Source organism: Dreissena polymorpha, chromosome 2 (genome assembly GCF_020536995.1).
Source record: "Dreissena polymorpha isolate Duluth1 chromosome 2, UMN_Dpol_1.0, whole genome shotgun sequence".
Classification (NCBI taxonomy): domain Eukaryota; kingdom Metazoa; phylum Mollusca; class Bivalvia; order Myida; family Dreissenidae; genus Dreissena; species Dreissena polymorpha.
Window position 1 is genome coordinate 84482680 of NC_068356.1, and position 24821 is coordinate 84507500.

The window sequence follows — 24821 nt, forward strand, 5'->3', positions numbered from 1 at the left end:
GTGAATCTTTAAGAGAAGAAGCTTCTTGAATATTGTCACTTTAGCTTCTTACTTCACAATCTTTTTGTTCAACATGTAATTAAATACACTTTAAATTATAAAGTGGATTGCAATACAGAGAACGCAGAAGAAGCGCTTACATTTGTACTTAAAAAGAATGATGTTTGAAGTTGTCAGCATTTTCATGGTGAACATTTTGATTGTATGGCCCCAATAGAAAAAATACTTTGTTACTAATTTAAATTTTAGCAAACACCTAATAATGCTTTTAAGAATGAGTTATTTTGTTTCTAAAGTAAAAATATGTCCTAACCTAGAAAAGATACACTTTAAACATTTTATAAATTAAAAAGATGTACTTAAAACTCCACTGTCTAATAAAAAGTGGATTATTTATTTAAAAAAAAAGAAAAATACACTTCCGAATTTAAAGAACATGAAAAAAAGCTTCATTTGATTCTAATTAATTAATGCAATAAAGTGTACTCTTTAGAAAATGCAGACGATTCGCTTAAACAAGTGCAGATAAAATGCAATTTTTTAAGTGCATTTTGGTAAAAAGCACATTTCATTTTCAGAAGGGTTACTGCTGATGCAGATATTAGAAACAATGATATGACACAATTTGAGATTCCAGTATTTCTTCATTATTCTAGGAACACACTGTTATGTGAAGTTGGAATATGACATCAATTTGGGAATAAACAGTGTTTTTTCAACACTGCAGTACATGCAGTTTAACCTGTTATTAATTTGTACAAAAAATAAGTAAAATAGACACTATTGCATATATAATTGTTGTATCATTTTAATTGATTTCACTGGGTGTTTAATTTGATTTTTTCTTAAATCCTAAAAAAATGAAACCCTGTGAATGTGTGCCTGCACACAGTTTAAAAATACAATGAAAATAATAAAAATACCATCACTGTTAAACATCAGAAAAGTACTAATAATACAAAAAGTATACACAGAATTATACAAAAATACATTCAGAGCATGAAATGAATTTGTATATGCAAGTATCTATTTCACTTATAATTTTGTCAAATAAATAAACACAATATGAAAAAAAGCACATTATAATTGTTGAAAATATGTTATATTCCAACTTCACATAGTGTCACTGTGCATAATTTAACATTACAGTTGTATATTGAACTGGATGGGTAGCTATATTTTGAAATAATAGCACTACAAAATGAATTTTTTCAACCATAAGTTAACCATTTTAGGACTACTGCTCATAAATAGGCGTTGGTACATCTATGTATATGAAAATGTAATTAATGCAAATTTAATACACTTATGTGTACTTTTTCAGTTTTGTTTATTCCAAAAAGTTAATTAAATTATTTGAAAATATACTTAAAACACAATTAAAATGCACTTATGGTTACCTACTTATTTTCTGATGAAGTGCATTTTTCACAAGGAGAAATAATTTTTTTAATACACAAAAATGAATGTATGCAGGAAAAACAAGAAATGTGTTTGTCGGAAACACTATGTCCCGTTCTGCGCCACTTTGATTTTTTATGCTCCCCCAAAACTTTTGAGGGGAAGCATATAGTCGCCGCTTCGTCTGTGCATCCGTCCGTCCTTCCGTGTGTCCGTCCATCCACAATTTTTGTCCGGGCTATTTCTCAGCAACTAATGACCGGAATTCAATGAAACTTTATAGGAAGCTTCAGTTACCAAAAGGAGATGTGCATATTATCAGTGGGTTCTGGTCGGATGATTTTTCACAGAGTAATGGCCCTTTGAAATTTTATATAAAAATATTCTTGTCCCCTCTACTGTGCCCTCAAGACGTTTCCTTTTATCTGAATATAGAGTGCAATATAGTGACAAAAAAAACTGGGGAGCATCACCCGTCTCCGACGGTTTCTTGTTTTTACATTTGACCTTGAAGGATGACCTTGACCTTTCACCACTCAAACTGTGCAGCTCTATGAGATACACATGCATGCCGAATATGAAGTTGCTATCTTCAATATTGCAAAAGTTATGGCAAAATGTTAAAGTTGGAGCAAACAAACCAAAAGACAGACAGACCAACAGACAGACGGGGCAAAAACAATATGCCCACCACTATAGTGGTGGGGGACATAAAAATTATGTTAAAAGTATATTATTTTTCTGCATGTCAAGTTTATTTACATGATCATTAAACACAGACAAATATGGTGCAAATACCGCTACATTTCATTTGCCAAGACCTTTTTGTGTTGGAGTTTTAAAGGCAACACAGTGACTGTAATTTAGGAACAGTTACTGAGGCTTGATTGGTCATTTACGGCTCGGGTACTACTTACATGTACCGCGGGTATTCTTAAGTATACTTACATGTACCCCGGGTACGGTAAATATACTAAAACATACCCGGGAACTTTAACGCTAAATCGGTTGTTGTCTGCTATTTTTTTTTAAATTATGTTCACATTTATGTCAAATTTTCTGTACAATGGCCTCTATTTTATCAAAACTCTATCTCAAAAAGCATGTTGATACAGTTTGTTTTTAAAGATTAGTTTGTTGAAGATAAGCAATATCGTTTTAGGGTAATCAGTGACCCGGGGTACATTTAAGTATACTTAAGAGTACCCAAGGTACATGTAAGAAGTACCCAAGCCGACAATGACCAATCAAGCCTCAGTAACTGTTCCTAAATTACAGTCACTGTGTCCCCACTGCCAATGAGGGAATGAGGGAGGGTCCTCAAGATCATCTCTGATGACACAAAGTATTGGTTCTACTCGGGAAATAGACTCCAGTGTCTTGATAAGCATCATACTTTTTCAGGAGTCAAGCTTTAATACAAAGAGTTAAATAAATATTTATATGTGATAGTGTATGATATTAATGTGAAAATACTGAGCAAAAGCCGGGGATTGAACCCACGACCTCCAGAGTGGTAGTCAGACACTTTAACCGCGTCGCTAAAGAGCTAGCCCAACAGCCTTAGTGACCTTATTTCACTACACTCCTCCCCCTTTTAATGTTTCAAGGCCCAGACACACTCGCTACAGCATGTCTTGCATCCGCATGGCTCTCCCAGAAACCATTAAACAGCTCAGACCCATTCCCGCATTCACAGTTCGTTTTTTGCCTCGTCGCCATTAATGTGAAGAGTTATGGAGGCTTTGGTAAATGACAAGTTCGGTAAATTGATTTATATAGTAAATGCCGTGGAGGTTTCGGTAAATTGGTATAAATAGGGATTATCGCACCTTTTGTCGATAAGCGTGCACATTAATTGAGTATTTATTTATAGAAATGTTCATACACAGATGAGTGCATGGGAGAATATACCACTTTAAAATAACATTTTAATTAACTGATATCATCTTTTGCAACGTATAACCAGTATGTTCAAGGGCCAACGCGTTTGTAGTTTTACCGCAACATTGCACAATCATTTAAAGTTTTGAAACAAGTTCACTTTTCAAATAAACAACTTGATGTACCGTATTGCGAAAGGATTTATTTGACATTTGATCAAAACGGGTTTTGCGACTAATTGACTGCATCAACATAAGCTATGGGATGAGGATATATTAGATGTCGTTTTTGTAAAATTGGTTTTGCCTGCGAAATCACTAGTTGTGAATTATAAAATATTCTCCGCCCAAAGATTGTTTCGCATATGGCTTGGTTAATTATTTCTTGTTTTGATTGCATTGACATTCCTCTCAAAATATATTCTAGCATCATACGTTAATGTTCTTCTGGCGGCGCCACATACAGTATTTCCGTGGATTTTGTTTGAATGGGCAATTTCGCGGTTGCCAAATATATTTACATATAAATGAATATTTTAACCCCAGAAATATTACCATGACTTAAGTCAAATAACCAATTGCCTTGACATAATATTAAATTATCAAAATATTAAAAAAAAATGAAAATCCGAATTCTCGGTTAGAAATTTGTGTAATAAACTGGTTTTTATTTCACTAGATTGAAAACGTGGCATTTGTACTCTAATAACACTGGCATGTTTTGCAAACGAGGCAACTCGCTACGTATAGCGACATTTTCTTTCGTAAATAGAAATGTTATGCTTCATATCCGGTTGCGTGTTTTTCTGTGTACCTGTTTTATCGATTGAGTAAGAAATAATAAAGGCGTTTTGAAATTAAAGTAACGCACTTCCTTTTAAATGAGTCATGTTTTTAGGCAAATCATATAGAAATGGCCATTTCTACTGAATTATCAAACGTGCAAACTGTGGGGTTCCATCTGGAAGAAAGTTTGTACACATTTATGTTTCCTTTTTCAGAAATAACGGCTTACTGGTTTTGATGCAATATATAATTGTGGATAAACATATTAAATATTATAATATTATAATATATTGTAACGGATGCGAACACACGCTTTATACAATGCGCATTTCAATGGAAGCTATTTTTGTATCTCAAAGACCCAGATTACTGACACGAACCACTTTCTCAAGGAAACTCGGCCAAACTTGTGCTATAAAATCCCCTAAACAACAATAAAGAACATAACATCAAACATGATTTCTTTATGACGGCATTTTAGGGAAACAAATTTTGATATCATTGTATATGACTTGATATGGATTTTAAAATGATTTGCCTGTTTGAATAAATTGTCACAATCAGTTCCATTGATGTGTTTTGATTTCTTACTATGAATCATCATTGAACATTGAACAACAAGTCCCAATTTATCTTACTCTGCCTTAATATGGTGCACGGATGGGAGAAGTTTACCATCATTTGCTTTTTTTTGTCTTATTTTTTACTTGAAATAATCAAGTTTTGATTATGCGTGTTTGACTAGGCGGGTGATTTCCATATTTCTCAATTTAATTTACTGATTGGCTGAAATTATTTTCAATCTGTGCATGAATCAGCGGGTGATTTCCATATTTTTCAGGGTAATTCACTGATTGGCTGAAAGTAATTCATACATACGAGGCTCAGTGACGGTGTATATTTCAGCGACCAGAATACATTTGTGAAATAATTAGGTGTATGATTAAATCATTGAAATACTCATTTCAATTAAGTATCAGGGCGTTTGCAATATTGCAATATTCGGGATGACTGAACAACATTCTTGAGTACATCAGGTAAGCCTTTGATGTACAGCGACTTTGATTTCAATGCAATGTTTTTGCACAAACTTATATATGAGTGCGCATTTGACGATCCAAGTGAGCACTTGAAATGTGTAAATATTTCCATGAAAGGTGTATGTATGCACGTAGAGGTCTTAGTGCGTAAGTCAAGGTCTACGTACACTCATGAGAGATCTACGCTTGCACGGGAATGTCTGCGTGAGCACGTACAAGATTACGTATGCACATTAAAAGGTCACGTGATGATCTAAGTGCGTATGTGAATATCTGCTAGATATACTTTTTTGTATCGAGTGCACCGGGATTGTCTCCCATATTGCCATCGCCCCCAGAAAAACGTGTTAGTTGGTTACGGGGGATAGTGCAAGATACAGAAGACACCCCGTTCCAGAGGTGACCCTGGGTCTTTTAGTGCCCGGTGTATAGCACCTAGTACACTGCACCTCGGTTTAACGTCTCATGCGAAAGACGAGTTAGTAGGTTAGGTGCAGCGATCTCTGGATTGTGAAGCCAGTGTGTTACCACTAGACCACGGATCCGCTACCCTAGATATACTTGGACTGAAATGAAGATTAGTGTTACACACATATTTTCTGAACATGTAACATCGTTTAATTTTATTTTCCCATTTGAGAAACACTTTTCTATAAAGAAAAACACTAATATTATTCAAAGTTTTAATATATAACCAATCTTTTATACAGTGACTACAAAGAAGTATATTTGAGACGAACTGTTCTAATGTAGTCTATCTACCCCCATGTTATTTTGTCAGTACATTTCCATATTATCAGTTTAAGTTGGAATCAATAATCAATCTATAATACAGTGACACAAAAATTATCTTGGATTAACTGTTCTTATGGACGTTTTCTACCCCCATGTAATCTTTATCAAAACATTTCCATAGAAATTGAGTATTTAATAAGTATTGAGTAATTAATTAACAATTAGCATTCTTAATCTATAAGTTAAAAAACAATTCACAATTTCACATTGGATATTATTCGTATATTAATATTATACTTTCATAGTATACAATATCGGTAGTAAGCATTTGTTTCATAATACTGTTATTAAAAACTGATAAAAAAAATGACATAATCATGTAATTAAGTATAAAAATATGTTTTTATTATAATTACAGGTGGCATAGACGCATCAACGCACAAGCGTGTTCCGCAAACCTTGGTCTGTACAAGTTTGCCAACCTTCTCAGAGAGGAATCTGAGACAGTTGATCTTCAGATACGGCTGGTGGGCCAGCACTTTCTCACGAAGATCAGACGGAAGAAATATGTTGCAGACTACACCAAGCATGGGATGACTACAAAGAGGAGAAGCTGACAACCACTGATCTACTGAGGATCATCAGCCATATTAATGCCCTGGGACCATCCACGGCGGTCCACCACATGCTCGACGACGACGAGTTTTTAACGATGTGAATGACTGATATTGTTGAAATGTCACATTAAAGTGTACTGTGTCATAAATGAATCTCATTTTTATTAGAAATGAAATTAAATCGGCATGCGGAAACTCTGATTGATACTTATGTGTGGTATTAATATTGTACTGTGTCATAAATGTATCGTATTTATATGTGACTACGCCCTCATTTTTTTGAAATGACATGAAATATTCAAATATGTCCTATATATATATATATATATATATATATATATATATATATATATATATATATATATATATATATATATATATATTCACACATATGGCCAGTTACGGGGTCTCTGATTTAGAAATAGGATATGGGGTTCCCACTTTAAATACATGTATCTCCATACCCTTTTTTATCCGATATAAACACGAATTAAGGTATATAGGGGTACCTACTATTATTATTGTATATAAATACGTCATTTATTTAACGTCTTATACAAGGAAATATATAGCGAACTTATTTGCGAGGTATATACAATTTCAATTTCAGACCTGATTGTGGTTTTCGATTTAAGACCTTATTGTGAGATTTGATTGCATTACCTCCCCTACACCCCCCTCATAGTAATTAAAGGAGCCTAGAATGCGGGGTTGTATATAGACCCCGTTTTTTATATTGACCTCGTAAGTACAGTCTGAAAACTACCGAGACCGCGTAACTGGCACTATATATTGGTATATATATATATATATATATATATATATATATATATATATATACCAATACATAGTGCCAGTTACGCGGTCTCTGTAGTTTTCAGACTGTACTTACGAGGTCCATATAAAAAACGGGGTCTATATACAACCCCGCAATCTAGGCTCCTTTAATTACTATGAGGGGGGTGTAGGGGAGGTAATGCAATCAAATCTCACAATAAGGTCTTAAATCGAAAACCACAACTAGGTCTGAAATTGAAATTGTATATACCTCGCAAATAAGTTCGCTATATATTTCCTTGTATAAGACGTTAAATAAATGACGTATTTATATACAATAATAATAGTAGGTACCCCTATATACCTTAATTCGTGTTTATATCGGATAAAAAAGGGTATGGAGATACATGTATTTAAAGTGGGAACCCCATAACCTATTTCTAAATCAGAGACCCCGTAACTGGCCATATGTGTGAATATATATATATATATATATATATATATATATTTATATATATATATATATATATATATATATATATATATATATATATATATATTGTATCCATGTTTTACTTGTTGCTTATTTATAATATATGGTAAATAAAACGGATTACAAAGTCAATCAGTTATTATTTTTTTATTCAACGGATTTGTTCAGGCAAAAAATGATATCAGTTATTTTGGCCGTAAAACCCATTGTTCCAGTACAGTAGCCAGGTACCTGTGTATTAAGCTGATTAGATAGTGATCATCACAGCAGCTTGCTTTTACACAGTGTATTCATTTTGCTGGCGTTGTGTTGGATGTCATTTTTATCAGTTTTCAATTATGTGTATCTCTTCGCTTAACTCAACGTTCAATGGCACGCGCACTTAACAAAATTATAAAACATAACGCGTATCATTATATTACTTTTTATTAATTACGTACACGTATTAGATTTTATATTTTTTTTCTTGTGTTTTTCTCAACCAGAAAGAAATAATAAAACATGTAATATAAAATTCAACATTTGGCTCTTACAATAGGTGGCCTCTACGTGGCAAGAGCTGGGCAACATATTCATTATGTTGGCAAACTACCTCATGTTTATATATTGAGAAATTGAGTGTTTATCGGTGGTCTAAAATACTATTGCGCTTTATATTTAAACTGAAATCATTTTTATTAAATCATGTCTACACTATTTTACAAGAAACATTTTTTAATAGCATTAAACTTAATTGAAGATCTTACATTGATTCCGCCATAAATCTTTATTTATTATTACTATTATGTTATTTAAATAAAAGCACCAATTATTAAAAAAACATGTATTGCGTTATCTAAATCGTAAATTTACCTACAATTTCCTAACAGAGTTTGTTGTTCAGAGGTAGCTCATTCATTTCCTTTAATTCTTTACCGTAGGCATAGCATTAATTACTCAACTCAAAATTAATCCACAGTTTGCAAATAAATGCCCCTGATGTTATTATAAGCCAATAATAGGTGTCATTAACACCCCGTTGTAGGTACTGTCCTACTCGGTTACTCCTTTCTCCATAGATTCCACTAGATCAGGTCTTATCTATTTAACTGTTCAGGGGTCATTATCAAGGCGGTGTGAAACGCTGGTCACTGTTGGAAGTCATAACATTAGGGTATTTATTGGCCATATCTAATTTCAAGATATTGCTGTAGAATGCTGATAATTCAGAGGGTTAAACATCGCTCACACACTAAACGAATAATTTGATTGTAGAAAAATACAGGGGAATGCATTTTAAAAGGTATCAACGAGATAATATTAATTAACTCAAGCACATTTTAATAAAGAAGATCGTGCTTGTATTTGAATGATGGATTAAAATAAAATGAACAGAACAGAAAATGTACATAGTTTATTATTGAATTGAACAACATATTAATTAATGTTAATAAAACTATGTAATGGAAAGTATATAAATGCGAAGAGTATGTAATGATCTCAGAGCATAATTATAATTATGTTATATAAAATTATAATGAAGATATTTTCCATTACACATATCACATTATTCAGAAGTAAACAATTGAATATTCCTTACTTTCAAAGTACATCTATTAATGTCCATATAAACAAGTTGAGATAGCATAAATAGTATGCCACATAAACTTTATAGAATTCTTGTCAATTTATAATAATAGAATGATAAGCTTCTATAAACATGTATATTTAGTAATGTCATGATTGTAACCCAAACTTTTCTAGGAAATTTCATGGAAAAAAACATTAATGTTTACACCAAATAGCGTCGTCTGCTGTAACCCTACGACATAATGTCTCTGAGTACTTTGGCTCTTCAAATCTCTTGAAACGGGATAAACAAATAAAAGAAGTCTTTCCTTTTAGATAAACTTGTATTGTTATTGTTTAATAGATCGTATAGTGGTTTCAATTCATAACAGTCACAACTCCCGTATAATATTTTTATAAGATATGTTCTTTGATGTCTTTCACAAGTCCAATTTAATATATATATATATATTCCGTAATATATATTAATAAAAGAAAGAGACGTGTTACGAAAAGCGAAACAGTATAATCCAAGTTTCCTCTGCACTCCCTTGACGCTAATTGGGAATAACTTGCAGTTTTCTCGAAAGAATGCGCCCAGTGTAGGAAAAACGTCGAGCTTATATACCTACTAGTCACATTTTGCTTTAACGTGAGTTGTGCACATCTGGTTTTAGATAGTAAACAGAACTTTTAATCATCTTGTCTGAGTTGTCTAAATTCGCCTCCCAACCCTGTTTTCAGGCAGTTAGGGAATAATTAATATCGCAATTAAAATGCTTTGACCGATGCTGTGACCAACAAATAACCAGTTGTTCGGTGACTTGAACTTTCATAAATGTGGCAGACGTTCCGTAGCTTAAAGCTATCTAGTAGCTATCTAGTTCACTGCGTGGAAAAAAGTGTCACATACGCCCCTACCCAACAAAAAAATAATTAAGCTTGTATTTTTTTTAAATGTAAATGTATTAAATTTGGACGTTTAAACATTTTTTTTTAAATTGTGCGTCAAGAGAGTGGATACGTCAAGAGTGTGCAATATATAACCATCACCACATACATATCTTTACCAAATAAGTCTGTTCTACAACATTAAAATTAATGTCTGGGAACACAACTATTTCACAATACACTTAAGAGTCACACGTGCTAAACAGTCTTGTATGTCGGTGAAATGCAATTCATCCCCACTGCGCAGAAATACGTGTTGTAGTGGTGCCAACATCAGTCCATGTTGTTGATGGCCTACGGTAATTGCATTTCTCACTCCGAAGCGCACGTGTCTCATAAGGTTCCCGCAGGATTATGAAAAGATACATGACATATATTGAATGAACATTACACTCTTGATTCCTCAACATTAGGATATAAAGAAATGTAATTTAACGCTTTCTTATTAGGCTTATTTGATAGCTCCACCATCTCGGTGAGACTCTCCTCCCCAGGAGCGGAAGCAACAGCTTTCGCCATCAAGCCCCCACCAGGTTCTCCCCCGGTTTCTGACTTTCTTATAAAAGACCTTAAGCGTTTCCTAACACACTCTCTGTTTTTACATCTATACCATAAATACAATGATAAAGTCCCTATGCATAATATAGCCACTACTACTGACAATACAATGACCATAATATTTACATGTGCCTTTGACCTATATTCTTGTGCAAATTGAATCTCATCTATTAGGGACGACATAGAATATAGTCCAGAGTTGATAACGACCGAGGTATATCTATTGAATCATAAGTAATAAGCTTCTCATTATAATCTTGCCAAAGAGATATTGCGGATATGTTCAACGTCTTTGTCATGATATTTACAAAATCGTCCGTGACAGTGACCTTGGTTTCATATTCAAATGTGGCAGGAAGCGTAATAAAATCGTCTGTTGCCACGCACCCGGCAGGAATTGAAACAATATCAAATGGTGGTTTGACTTGCTTCCAGCTAGATTCAAGATTTGCTTCTCGTTGACATGTAATGGATAACCTTAATGGTTTTAATGTTATGATGACCCATATACCATCGGTAACATATTCTGCCCTAGGTAGCTGAGCATTAACATCCACGACCTCATAACAACTTGATTTACTCTTTTCAAGATCATTCATGAATAAGTGAATAACACAATTGGTTGAGAGACCCACAGGATATAATGGTTTAGTAAAGCGGCAAAATGGAGCTTTAGAGCAGGTTATTAAGTCATAATTCTCCAATAGAGCATAACGGTTACCTTGAGAATTAACAGCTACACCAGCGTACGGTATGTCATAACGTGCTGTGAGAACTTAATCTTAAAGGTCCGTGGGTCACGTTACTGTGCGCTATCGGAATATTAATGATTCGATACGTTTTATATTGTTCGTATTGTTAGGTATTTTCACTATCATAATTATTCTGTTATTTTCAACCACCCCTGTCATCGACAGATATTTATAATAATTCAAAATATCTTTTTCAAGTCAAATGGTAATTTACTAAGCGGCGGTAATTCCGATGAAATAGTCAGAAGTATTGACTTAAGTTGTGACGGGGAAATTAGATTAGGGGAAAGATGCCTTAAACTTAAGGCTGCAAGTTGATTATCTAAGTGTTCATACAGTAAAGTGGCCCTGTTAAGAAGGTCTCTGATCTCCTGTATCAATAAATCTAAATGAAAGTATGTAACCATAAAATTGTTCGTCTCCATTAACTGAGCATTAACTTCTGTGGTTAAATTGTGTAATCGCACATCAACCTGTGATAGCGTTCGGAGTACCTCGTTTATTGAATTTCTATTTTCGTTTACCGCTGTCCTAGTTATATTAACTACAGTTAAAGTTTGTTTGTTTACGTGCATTATGCCTAGTTGCCTTTGGTGTAAAGTTTCCACAACTGACTTGATTTTAGTTACGTCACTGTCTCTGGCTGTTCCAAATATAGCTCTAAGAATTTCTCCACCAAAATCGAATAGTCCACGTTTCTGTCGGATGAACTTGTTATTGTTTACTTTGTTCAGTAATTCAACGTACATACTATATAAGTGTTGTAACTCCGCACTGAGTCCTTGAATAGCACTTAGATACAGATTCAAAAATTTATAACTATTGGTTGGTAAATACTTATTCGCCAGAGTTCTCGATAACGTTTCTGTTGTCGTCAAGTCATGTTGAACGGTGTCCAAGAAATTGTCATAAGGTTGTAAATCTATCACAAAGCTTATCGTCCATGTCGCCTGTGTCGTGGAGAAGGTGTTTACTGGCACAAATGAAACATTTTTTCGGACACTAGGTTGACAACTTATCAGTCCCAAACTTAATGTCAACTTCCATAGTAAGTTCGTCATTGAGGCGTTGTCTACCATATCTCTGAAAACATAGTTTATTACCTAGGTAATAATTGCCATAACTTTAATCTAACAATTTCCTTATTAAACTTAAGACAATGTCGCTAGTATTCTGACGGTCTCGTCGCGATTTTCTTAAGCCTAACACATTTCAAATTTCTAGCGTGAACAGATTCTTCCGCTCCATTTACTACATTTCTAACTCTAAATGTCACAGGCGTATTCTGTTTAATTACCCTGAAATAAGATTTGTAATAACTGTCCAGTTTACTGGTATGTCCATGATTCTTGATCATAACCGCCTGTCCAACATCTAGGTTGGGTTCATTGGCGTTAAAATTTGCCCGTTGATTTCTCTTTTGTTTCGACTTTTTCATATTAGAATACGCTTCTCGCATTGCCCTATGTAGATTTTCAATATGATACCTGGAAGTATCTTCGCCAAGATATGTCCGTCGGGGTTGTAATAATGTATCAATCGGAAGAACAGGGTCACGTCCATACATAAGGTAAAATGGACTCAAACCCGTAGATTCAGCAGGAGCAGTACGAATTGATGCTAAGCAAGCATTTACATGTAGATCCCAATTATTTTGTCCCTCATTGCAGCGTTTAGATATCATATCGTTCAGAGTACGATTAATGCGTTCTACTTGATCATTTGCTTGAGGATTATAAGTTGAAGTGGTGATCTTTCCGATACCGTAATGTTTGCATATATAATCAATAACTTGATTACAAAATTCTGTTCCGTTATCGGAACGTATTTGATACGGGAAACTGAACCTAGGTATGATCTCGTCTAAAAGAAGATGTGCTACTATTTCGGCGTGTTTGCTTTTAACCGGAAATGATTCGACCCACTTTGAATTTTCGTCTACAAAAGTGATTAGATATTTATTTCCTGATAAAGTTTCCTTATACGGTCCTGAAGTGTCAACTGACCATGTAATCCCACTTGAGTGTGAGACTCTAGTTTCTTGAATAGGTACTTTTGTGCTTGATCTGGATCTTTCTTGACAGGTTTGGCAACTGTTGACGTATTTTTTATAAATCTTTATACATGTTTGGCCAAAAGTATTTCCGCTTTAAAGAATCATAGCATTTATCTATTCCCATATGCGACAAGTTATCATGATAATGCCTTATAAGATCATTCTGTAACTGAATGGGAATGTATAATCTAAGTATAGGATACTCGTCCCGATCACTAAGATAGTATAAAAGGTCATCTATGATGATGTACCTTGATGATGATCCCTATTTTTCATCGTTTTCAACCTCGGTAATTCTTTTTACTACATTAGGATCGTCCCGCTGTTCTTTGTACATGTCAATTTTAGTATCAATGTATTCTGGTTGACTAACTGATCCCTTTCTCTCCTGTTCAGGTTGGTATGCGTCAGTTTCTGGGTTAATTAAGTTTAAATTAACAGCACCTACCTCCCTACGTCTAGAACTTGAAATGTCCCGTAAATGACGTACTTCATATGCGTGTTTACCGATATCCATATTTGGAGATAAGTCATCCTCACTTACCTCATTGTCCAGGTTATCGTGTCTACATCTTGACAACATGTCTGCTACTTTATTCTTATACCCGGAAATGTAATATATATCTACGTAGTAACCCGAAATGGCAAGAGCATACGATTGTAACTTCTTATTAGTTAAATTCGCTGTTAGCAAATACATTAATGGTCGATGGTCAACAAAGCATGTCACCGGGGCGTCCTGTACATAAATTTGCAATTTGTCTAATGCGTATTTGAGAGCGAATGCTTCCTTTTCAATTACAGAATACTTTTGCATAGACGGACTAAGCTTATGCGCTAAGAAATGTATCGGTTTTTCATTTGATATACCTGGAACAATGCTATCTTTCTCATCACACTCCTGACAGAGAACAACGCCTATGCAGTCATTCGACGCGTCGGTATAGAGTCTGTTACCTTTATCTCGGTCAGGAAAACCTAGTAATGGGATACTCGTCAAACGTTCTTTTAATGTTTCAAACGCAACTTGACATTCAGTCGTCCAGTTAAATCGGGCATACTTTTTAGTTAGGGAAATGAGCGGCGAAGCAATTTCGGAGAAATTTGGGATAATACGCCGATAAAATCCACACATGCCTATGAACGATCGAATTTCCTAAACTGACTGTGGAGCAGGAATTTGTTTAATAGCACTAACCTTTCCAGGATCTGGTTTGTAACCTTGTTTGTTAAGAATGAATTCCAGATATTTGGTTTCTTCCTCTAAAAAACTGCATTTGGAAAGTTTTAATTTTAACGTGTATTGTCTCAGTTGAATATGTTCTAAGTGTTTTGTAACATCCCCCCGCGAAAAAAAAAATGACGTCATCTAAATACGGAATTGCAAACGATTCGAACCCCTTTAACACTGTGTCCATTAACCTTTGGAAAATTGAAGGTGATACCTTTGCCCCAAATGGCATGACACGAAAATGATATAATCCATGCCCTGCGCAAGTAAATGCAAGCTTTTCTTTAGAATTTTCATCGACCGGAATTTGCCAAATTCCCGATTTAAGATCAAGTTTTGAAAAATAACTGCGTCCACCAAGTATTGGCAAAATTTCATCAATTCGCGGTAGTGGCCAGGCATTATCCTTAATTATCTTATTCAATTGTCGAAAATCTACACAAAACCTTAAACTGCCGTCGGATTTTTTCACTAGCACAACCGGAAATGACCAAGGTGAATTTGACGGTTCGATTATCCCCGCTTCGAGCATTTTTTGTATTGTTTTTCCTATAATCTCTCTGTGCTTGATAGGCGTTGGATAAGGTCTAAGTTTTATTGGTTTATGATCCCCTGTGTCAATAGTTGCTTTTATAGCTGTAGTTGGCGTTAAATCTTTATTGCTTTTCGCAAATAGATCTCTGTTGCGTTCTAATACTGGTTTTATTAAGTGAGTGTATTTAGGATTGCACGTAAATTCTAAATCTCTACTACCATCTTCGACAGAGGTATCGTCTTTATTTTGACGAAAAGTAGAATTGACTTCAAATGACCTATCAAGTTTACCAACGATTGTATCTTTACATAATCTCAATGTTTGACCTGTGTTGTTAACCAGACAGAGTGGAAATCGTCTATTATCGGTTACGGTGACTAGACTGTCCATTAAGTAAAAACCCGGTTGATCATTGATACAATCTGATATAAGATGTAGATCATATTCACCTTCACTTAAGATTGCATTTCGTTTAACCTTTCCCATAGTAGTGACTGTTGTGTAAGGTTTAATAGTAATAGTTCGACATGTTCTAACTAATGAAGCCATATGTATATCATTTTCAATAGAAATATATTCTCCATTTATTCGTATTCGTTTGAGGTCAAAATAAATACGAGCACTGAATCGGTTGAAAAAATCGCGCCCTAGAATACAGTTTCGATTTATGTCCTTAACAATGATAAATTCGTGTGTCAGTTTTTGCTTACCTAGCGTAAAGTTAATATGAGAAGATCCTATAACCTTAAGACTACTCCCGCTTACTGATTGTAAGTTAATGTTTGTTCGTTTAAGTTTTGTTCGTACCGGAATTTGTCTAAATAATTTTTCGCTTAGTAACGTGACCTCGCTACCAGTATCAATTAGTCCACGTACTTTCACGCTTGAGGTAAATTTTAGTAAACAAGATGTTGGGTCGTCAGGTAATTTATATTGAGCGGCCTTGTATAACCTTTCCCTCAAGATTGGCCTATATCGTGAGGTTTTTTCTAGTTTAAACGAGGGCAATTTCTCCTAAAATGTTCTTTCGATCCGCATTCCCAACATGTTTTATCAGGGGACTGTTTCTTTTTTTATGAACTAAAGCGCGTACCGCTTGACAATCTCGGCTTAAAGGATTCTTTCTACCACATTTGAAGCATTTCCTTGACGGTCTTGCGTGATCGACTTCCATTGGCTGCGGATCGTCATTAGGATTCGATAGTTCGTAACCGTGACCTCTCCTCATGTTTATTCGTTTTAGTATGTTGTATTCTTTAAGCGCCATATTAACAGACTCTGTCAAATTTGTAGGATTACTTCTTATAAGTTTGATCCTAACCGCGTCGTTAGTCAGTCCGTCGATGAAAGTTCCTACAATTATTCTTTGCATGGGGTCCCTATCGTCTAGGTCACCCCCGCACGCATCTTTCGCCATCATTAAAAGTCGCTCCCCGTAATTCGCTACATTTTCTCCCTGCCGTTGTCTTACGTTCCTAAGAAGTTTCAAAGCATATTGTGGATCTGTGATTTCCCCGTAACGCGTCTTAAGTTCTGCTTTTAGATCATTGTGTCTAACGTCCGGGTTCGTCGTCAAAAAACGTTTTAGAAATTCGCAGACTGCGCCTGAGGCTGTCTGGAATACTATTTTTACGTTGTTAGTTTCGTCACAATCATGAATCATGAAAAACCTTTCTAATTCGATAGTCCAATCGTGAAACTCCGCCGATTTTCCTGAAAATCGCGGAAGTTGCGTAAGAGCCGTATTTGCGTATAAAGTTTCAGGCAAGTGAATTTAGCTTTCTGCTAGAACTTGGAAAGGTGTTTGTTGACCGGTAGCCATATTTTTGTGTGTGAACTAAGTCAGAAACCGAAAGAGAATAAAATCTGACCTGGTGCTGACTCGAACTGGCTTCTTCTTATAGCTGTCTGTCTACCGCTCCTGGTACACTTTCTAGAGGTGTCCCAGCTCAAGTACAACCTATATTAAAATAGAAAAATATTTAAAGTTTCAAAGTATGCAATTGTACAAACTGTTTGTTATTTAGCTAACAACAAAAATGTAATATAAATCTAAAATATTCTTTGTCGTCCTCGTCTTTGGTTCGTTGGCGTCGTAGTCGTCGTTGAGAATGTTTGCTGAAAAAAAAAAGGATAACGGATAGCTGCTCTCGCTGCCTTCTCCCGTCAGGTTCCGGAGTAAGCGCTGAAGAAGTATTTGAACGGCTGAAGATGGTGATTGTCCCGTCAAGATCCTGTCGTAAGGCACCAAAACGTCGTCTGTAACCCTATGACTTAATGTCTCTGAGTACTTTGGCTCTTCAAATCTCTTGAAACGGGATGAACAAATAAAAGAAGTCTTTCCTTTTTAGATAAACTTGTATTGTCACCATAAAATGTTTAATTGATCGTATAGTGTTTTCAATTCATAACAGTCACAATTCTGGTTTGATATATTTTATAAGATATGTTCTTTGATGTCTTTCACAAGTCCAATTTAATATATATATATATATATATATATATATTCCGTAATATATATTAATAAAGAAAGAGACGTGTTACGAAAGGCGAAACAGTATAATCCAAGTTCTCTGCACTCCCTTGACGCTAATTGGGAATAACTTGCCATTTTCTCGAAAGAATGCGCCCAGTGTAGGAAAAACGTCGAGCTTATATACGTACTAGTCACATTTTGCTTCAACGTGAGTTGTGCACAATTGGTTTTAGATAGTAAACATAACTTTTAATCATCTTGTCTGAGTTGTCTAAATTCGCCTCCCAACCCTGTTTTTAGGCAGTAAGGGAATAATTAATATCGCAATTAAAATGCTTTGACCGATGCTGTGACCAACAAATAACCAGTTGTTCGGTGACTTGAACTTTCATAAATGTGGCAGACGTTCCGTAGCTTAAAGCTATCTAGTAGCTATCTAGTTCACTGCGTGGACAAAAGTGTCACACTGCACCTGTGGATTGGGACATAAGCGACGGTGTTCGCTATTCAAGTTAAGACTTTTGTAAGAACATCGTGGATTAGGAAAATGTGCTATATTTGGAGGAAATACCGGTTTCAGAGACGTTCAATAAATTAGCCGCGCTTTGTGAAACGGGGCTTAACGCCTGTGCGTAAAGTGTCTTCCCAAATTAGCCTGTGCAGTGCGCACAGTCTAATCAGGGACGACACTTTTCGCTTTTATTGTATTTTTCGTTTTAATGAAGTCTTAACGTAGCGAAAAACCAGTTTATGCGGAAAGTATTGTTCCTGATAAGTCTGTGCGGACTGCACAGTCTAATTTTGGACGACACTTTAAGCACATGCATGAATACCCGTTTTCACACAGAGTGGCTCAAATACTGATCGTGTCCGTTATTTTTAATTTTGGCAATGATACTATAGCTTTATGACGGGCTTTTGGCTTTTTGAGTCGCGTTGCTTTTGTATCTGTTGCAAATTATATGATTTTGTTTTTGCTTTTGGAGGCATTTTTTAGTCTTTGGATCATGATTTGCGAAAAACACTGTAAATGAGAAGTTTTAAAGGGGAAGGTTGGGGAGTTGTACTTTCACTTGTTATTAGATTGTTATCGTAGCTATGCACGGGTTGGTGTAAGACGGCGAACGGCCATATGGTCGCAATGATTTAAATGAATAATTCTGGATACGATACATCATACTTAATGTATAACCGCGAGATCGTCGATGTATCATATGACCAGGTGCAGTATATATAATTGGTCTACAACCAGGCACTCGGTCAATCATCAGGGGTCAGCCAGTCACATATTGGAGTGTATTAAAAAAACTGAATCACTCAGAGAGATTCACGATTCGCAATTTCGACATTCGGATCGATTTTTGAAAACAAAGATAACACGTTTGTTGAATACGTTTCTAAACGTCCATATAACTTATAAGTGTTTTAAATGTGTCCGTATATAAAATAGTAGGTTAATTTGTAAAAAAATGCAATTTTAAAATCATTTCCCAGCAGTATTAACCATGTGGAGATGGTGTGCTATTCATTTTTCAATTTTTCAATTTGAAGTCCGCACGGGCTAATCTGGGACGACACTTTCCGCTTTTATGACATTTTTCGTATAAATGAAGTCTCTTCTTAGCAAAAATCCAATTGAGGCAGAAAGTGTCGTCCATGATTAGCATGTGCGGAGTGCACAGGTTAATCTGGGACGACACTTTACGCACATGCATTTTGTCCAGTTTTCGCAGAACGCGACTCAAATTATTAGAGGTAGTATTGACAATGGGCTCGACATGTTGCCTAGGTTTCGAAAATGCCTCGGTGAAAGTGTGTGCATGCACGTTTAAGTATTTCGTATGTCCTTTTTGGATAAGTGTTCAATAAATTTACTTTTCATAATCATGCCTTAATAGACAGTCAATTGAGCATTTCAATCAGCAGACCAGTTTCAAGTGATATTTACAGATATCTTCATGTCTTTTAAATTTCCGCCAAGTTATTTCATGCCTTCAATCTTTTGAAATGGCAGGACAACAATATACCTATGTACAGGAATATGACATAGGAAGAACGGACTTCGCGCGTTTCATTGTCTCGTAATTATGAATATTCCTTTCTTCAAATTAATCTCGAACCTTTTCCTATTGTGATAATTTTTGCCGGTATTTTATCCTTAAGTTCATTATTCTTTGAGTTCTTTCCTATTATTTTCACCAAAACGAAAGTACGTTTCCCGCGAACAAGCATTCGACCATTCGGTACGTTTCACGCAATTAGCGTGTGTATTTTGGATTGATCATTGTATTTTTATGTACATAATTTGATGATTTAATAATACAAGTCGGTTACAAACATGCACAATATGTATTTCATTTTTTTTTTTTTATTCAATATAAAACATACAATGTAAATATGTGCATAAGCAAGAACAAAAGTGGTATAATACAACAGTTATAATGTCAAACACATATTATACATGATATGCTAGGATATACTGTTTTTTTTTTGTTTGGTTGCCTGTGGTGTATGCTGTTATTTTTAAATGTAATAATCAATCATAGAGATGATTTGCGGAGAGTTAGGTAGAAGACAACTGGACTGGGTTATGAAAGTTTATGCGTTTCCATTTTTGTTCAAAAATATGAAGTTTATCGTTGTTGAGGGCTATTTCTTTTTCAATTTTGATCTTTAATTTTAAATAGTTTATAAAACAGTTGAAGGTAGGTATTTGTTTTTTGTATTTGAAGCTAAATATAAAATATTTCATGAGTATGATAATGTGGTTCACAGTGTTATTAATTTCTGGTATTTTAAAAGTATTCACACCGAAACTGATATTTAAGAGAGACAGTTTAAATTTTAATTGTTGTTTCTCTAGAAATGTTGTTAACTGGTTCCATAGAATTTGAATATGTTTGCACTCCCAGAACAGGTGTTCTATTGTTTCAATGTGTTCGCTGCATATATCACATAAATTTGTGTTGGATAGGTTGCACTTAAAAAGGTATTTATTTGTTGCTATGATTCTATGCACATATTTATATTGAAAATTTCTCAATATGTATTTCATAATATAGCCACAGTATTATACAATTACTGTTTGAAACGGTAGGGTTGTGTTTACATGAAATAGTAGGGTGATGTCTTTAGCAAGCGGGTCACGTGGTATATATATCAGTATATAAAGCGCTGCTCTTATGGGGAGCAGTCAGTCTGCGTTCGATCGTCGAACAGTTCACAACGTTAAATACGTTGCATTAATTAGAGACCTTATACCATTGGAATTATCTGGGACTTTGGATGCCTTTTGAGTAGAGGTGACATAAGCAACTTTGCGCACTTCACCATAGCTTGCTGGGTAGCTTCAATAGAGACTCATACCTTTGTCCGGGTCACAGGTTTTCATTGGTAATATAGGACAGTGCACGTTTCAGGTCTCGTAGGTCAGCCTGAGTCTGTCAAGCTACTGAGTGTCGCTTGTACAACACTGACCGATTGTCTTCCTTGCATAAACGCAGAGGGGGGACATTGATTGTCTCCCTTGCGTAACGCAGAGGGGAGACACTGACCGTATGTCTTCCTTGCATAAACGCAGAGGGGGGACATTGATTGTCTCCCTTGCGTAACGCAGAGGGGAGACACTGCAGACTCGTTGCAATAGGTGTAAGACACCCGGGGTGACCCAAGTCACCCAAGACACCCTAAGTCGACCCAAGTCGACCCAAGTCAACCCAAGTGATCAAAGCAATCCAAGTCGCACAGGGCATACGGAACCGGCTTGTATAGAGGCAAATTATATTATTTGTTTATCAAATCACACGGCTAAGGAAAGCCCGAGGAAAAGCCATTCTATATATATCCCGAAGGAACGGTAGACACGTTACACTATAATGAGTTCCGTTCTGAAAAACTGGTCATAATGCAGGTGCGTAAAAAGTGTCATCCCAGATAAGCCTATGATATCCGCACAGGCTAATCCGGGACGACACTTTCCGGTTAAACTGGATTTTCGCCAAGAAGAGACACCATTTAAACGAAAAATTCCATAAAAGCGGAAATTGTCGTCCCTGATTAGCCTGTGCGGACTGCACAGGCTAATCTGGGATGACAATTTACGCACAAGCATTATGCCCAGTTATCTCAGAACGCGACTCTAATGACACGGCCATTGAGCAATCATAAGCAAGAGATTACAAATTCGATCTTTTCCCTCTAAGTGTGACCTTGGCCTTAGAGTGTGAATGACACATCCTCTTATGATGCTGAATAATTCCGCAAAGTAATTTACAAAATCTGAAATGAATTTTTTTCACAGTGATTACGAAATGGGATTGACGAAGGGATGAATGGAAGAAAATGCGCACCCCCAGAGTTTCCAACTGGTTTCATCTTCAACCGACCATACTTTAAAAGCTAAATATCGACAAACTCGAACAACGTTTATTGATACTTATGCAAATTCCAAACCGCAAGCTAAGTAAACACTCCGTTGGACTGAAAACACACGTCCTTGTCTGAATGTATACGTCTTGCTTCGTCAATCTTTGGTAATCAAAACGCGATCATGAATTTATTAATATTTTAAACACTTAAGGTTTATTAAATTCGCAGCGGGACCTGAACATCAGTTCTGATTGCCATAGATCAATCCAGATTCTCTTTTTCGGTTTATTCATTTCATTTCAACTCGTTTTTGTCTACCCTAAAGCTCCGCGTGAATTTGCTTTTTATCTCGGATTTTTTTAATTCGGATTAAGCCATGCATGAAGTTTTTTTAATGAAATATTAACAAGTAATTTATGAATGTTTATTAATCCCCACGCTTTTTAAACGCGTGGGGATATTGTATTGATCTCCGCTTTATTTTTGATCGGACCATATTTTCTCCCACACAATTAGCACTAGAACCTTGAAACTTGGTAATTATGAGCATATGTGCGACGGTGACGGTGACGAAATTTTGATCTGACCCATGGGTCAAAAGTTGTGTATAATAAATGGGTAAAATGGGTTAAAAAACTCGGTTTACTTACAACATGCGACGCACATGATAACAACTTTTGACCCAGGGGTCAGATCAAAACTCCAAATAGTGCACCGTCGAACATATGCTCATAGCTACCATGTGTGTAAGTTTCAAGGTTCTAGTTCTAATAGTGTAGGAGGAGATGGAGGAGAATGGGGTTGGGGTGGGGTCCAAAATTTTGTTTTAACATAACTTCTTCATTTATTCACCAATTGGCGTGACGTCACTTTTATACTGAACATCTCTTCTTTCAACACGGGCTGTGTAGGGATACGCGTCGGCATCTGGCGCGCCATTTCTAGTTAATATTAAGTTGATTTCAAAAGCTTCAGTTTATTCCTATCGTCGACCCAAGAGAATGTGGTTAAATATCAAAACGCTCTTTAATTTCATCTGAGCCGCGCTCTGGGAAAACGGGGTTTAATGCATTTGGTTAAAGTGTTGTCCCAGATTAGCCTTGCACTCCGCATAGGCTAATCAGGGAAGACACTTTACGCTGCTATAGTATGTTCCGTTCAAAGGAGGTCTCGTCTCAGCAAAAAAAGATTCTGAAAGAGTAAAGAAAACTATCTTTTAAAATCATATACAAGTAAGTTCTATTAGTTTTAATTTCAATCATTTCATAACACATGTTCGGTGCTTGTTTCATGTCACATTTAAAAGCTAACAAAGGTGAACATAAAATTATTTTACTAACAAATTTCAAGTTTACCCGATTTATACATATCCATTTATAATTTTTTTTTTTGGCAATTAATATTTGGCACAACTGCTAATTACACTGGTCTATAACCCTCTGAAACATGTGCAGCAGATTTACATCTGGCCAGAGATAACACCTGGGTTTATTTATTTTCGCCAAGCAGGCTGTGGTCAGCCTGACAGGGGAGTATGCTTTATGACCACAGAACAGTTAACACTGATTAGTTCTGCTGATAAGCGATGGCTAAAATCTAGCCGTTCTGGGAGTAACTTGGTAGGACTGGGTATACCACCTCTATAAAAACCAATTTACCGAACCCTCAACGGCATTTACTATATAAATCAATTTACCGAACTTGTCATTTACCGAAACCTCCAGCACCCAATGTGAAAATACTGAGCCCAAGCCAGGCATTGAACCCACGACCTCCAGAGTGGTAGTCAGACACTTTAACCGCGTCGCTAAAGAGCTAGCCCAGCAGCAAGGCTGTTGGAAGTGACCTTATTTCACTACAATATGTTAGTAAAATAAACAATGCACAATTATTTATTTTACCTGTATACAAGTACCATTCCAATCTTGGCAGATAGTGAACTATTTTAAAAGCACCATAACTATGAAACACTTATATAAGGCATATCGCAGTGTTCCACAGAAATGATGCTGCTGATAATTCAGCATGATGATTAGACATTTCTAAATTCCATTTCCACAAAAGACGTTAGTAACAATTCCAGTGAGTTCATGGACTTTGCACACAGTGAAAAAAACACTATTCCACTGTAACACGGTACGAAAGATTGATTTATGCAATAAATCGTCTATTGATCCCGTTTGCGCCATCTCGCTCTCTGTTCAATGTTTGTTATATGTGCTTTTTCTCAAATTTCCGCAACACATTACGAAAAAACACGGTGTAAACACCCTACCGGATGTTGACAGTTTGAATATAACCCCAAAGAAAACCAAATGTACAATAAAGAAATCGTAGATTGCGTGAGCTATTTACGAGGACATTTACGAGGGGGTTATTGAAACGGTTTACGATAATCGTAAATCCAATCGCAACTACTCGAGTTACGATAACGTAATATTTACGATATGATAGCTTATTGAAACGGTCCCCAGAAGATTATTACGCGTTGCAACGCAAAACGATTGAATAATTTGGAGAGTTCTGTTGTTGTCGTTATGTTTTGTGAAACTACGAGGATTGCTTTAGTATAACATACATCTCTCATTACATGAGCACGATTGGCCGAGTGATC

The 24821-nt window shown here is 35.7% G+C and overlaps 1 protein-coding gene across 1 annotated transcript in view; it reads left to right on the forward strand.

Annotated features, from left to right (window-relative positions):
• Positions 1-24821, forward strand: part of LOC127867883 (uncharacterized) — a 242026-nt gene that overhangs the window by 185588 nt on the left and 31617 nt on the right. The gene's annotated exons all lie outside the window — the stretch shown is intronic.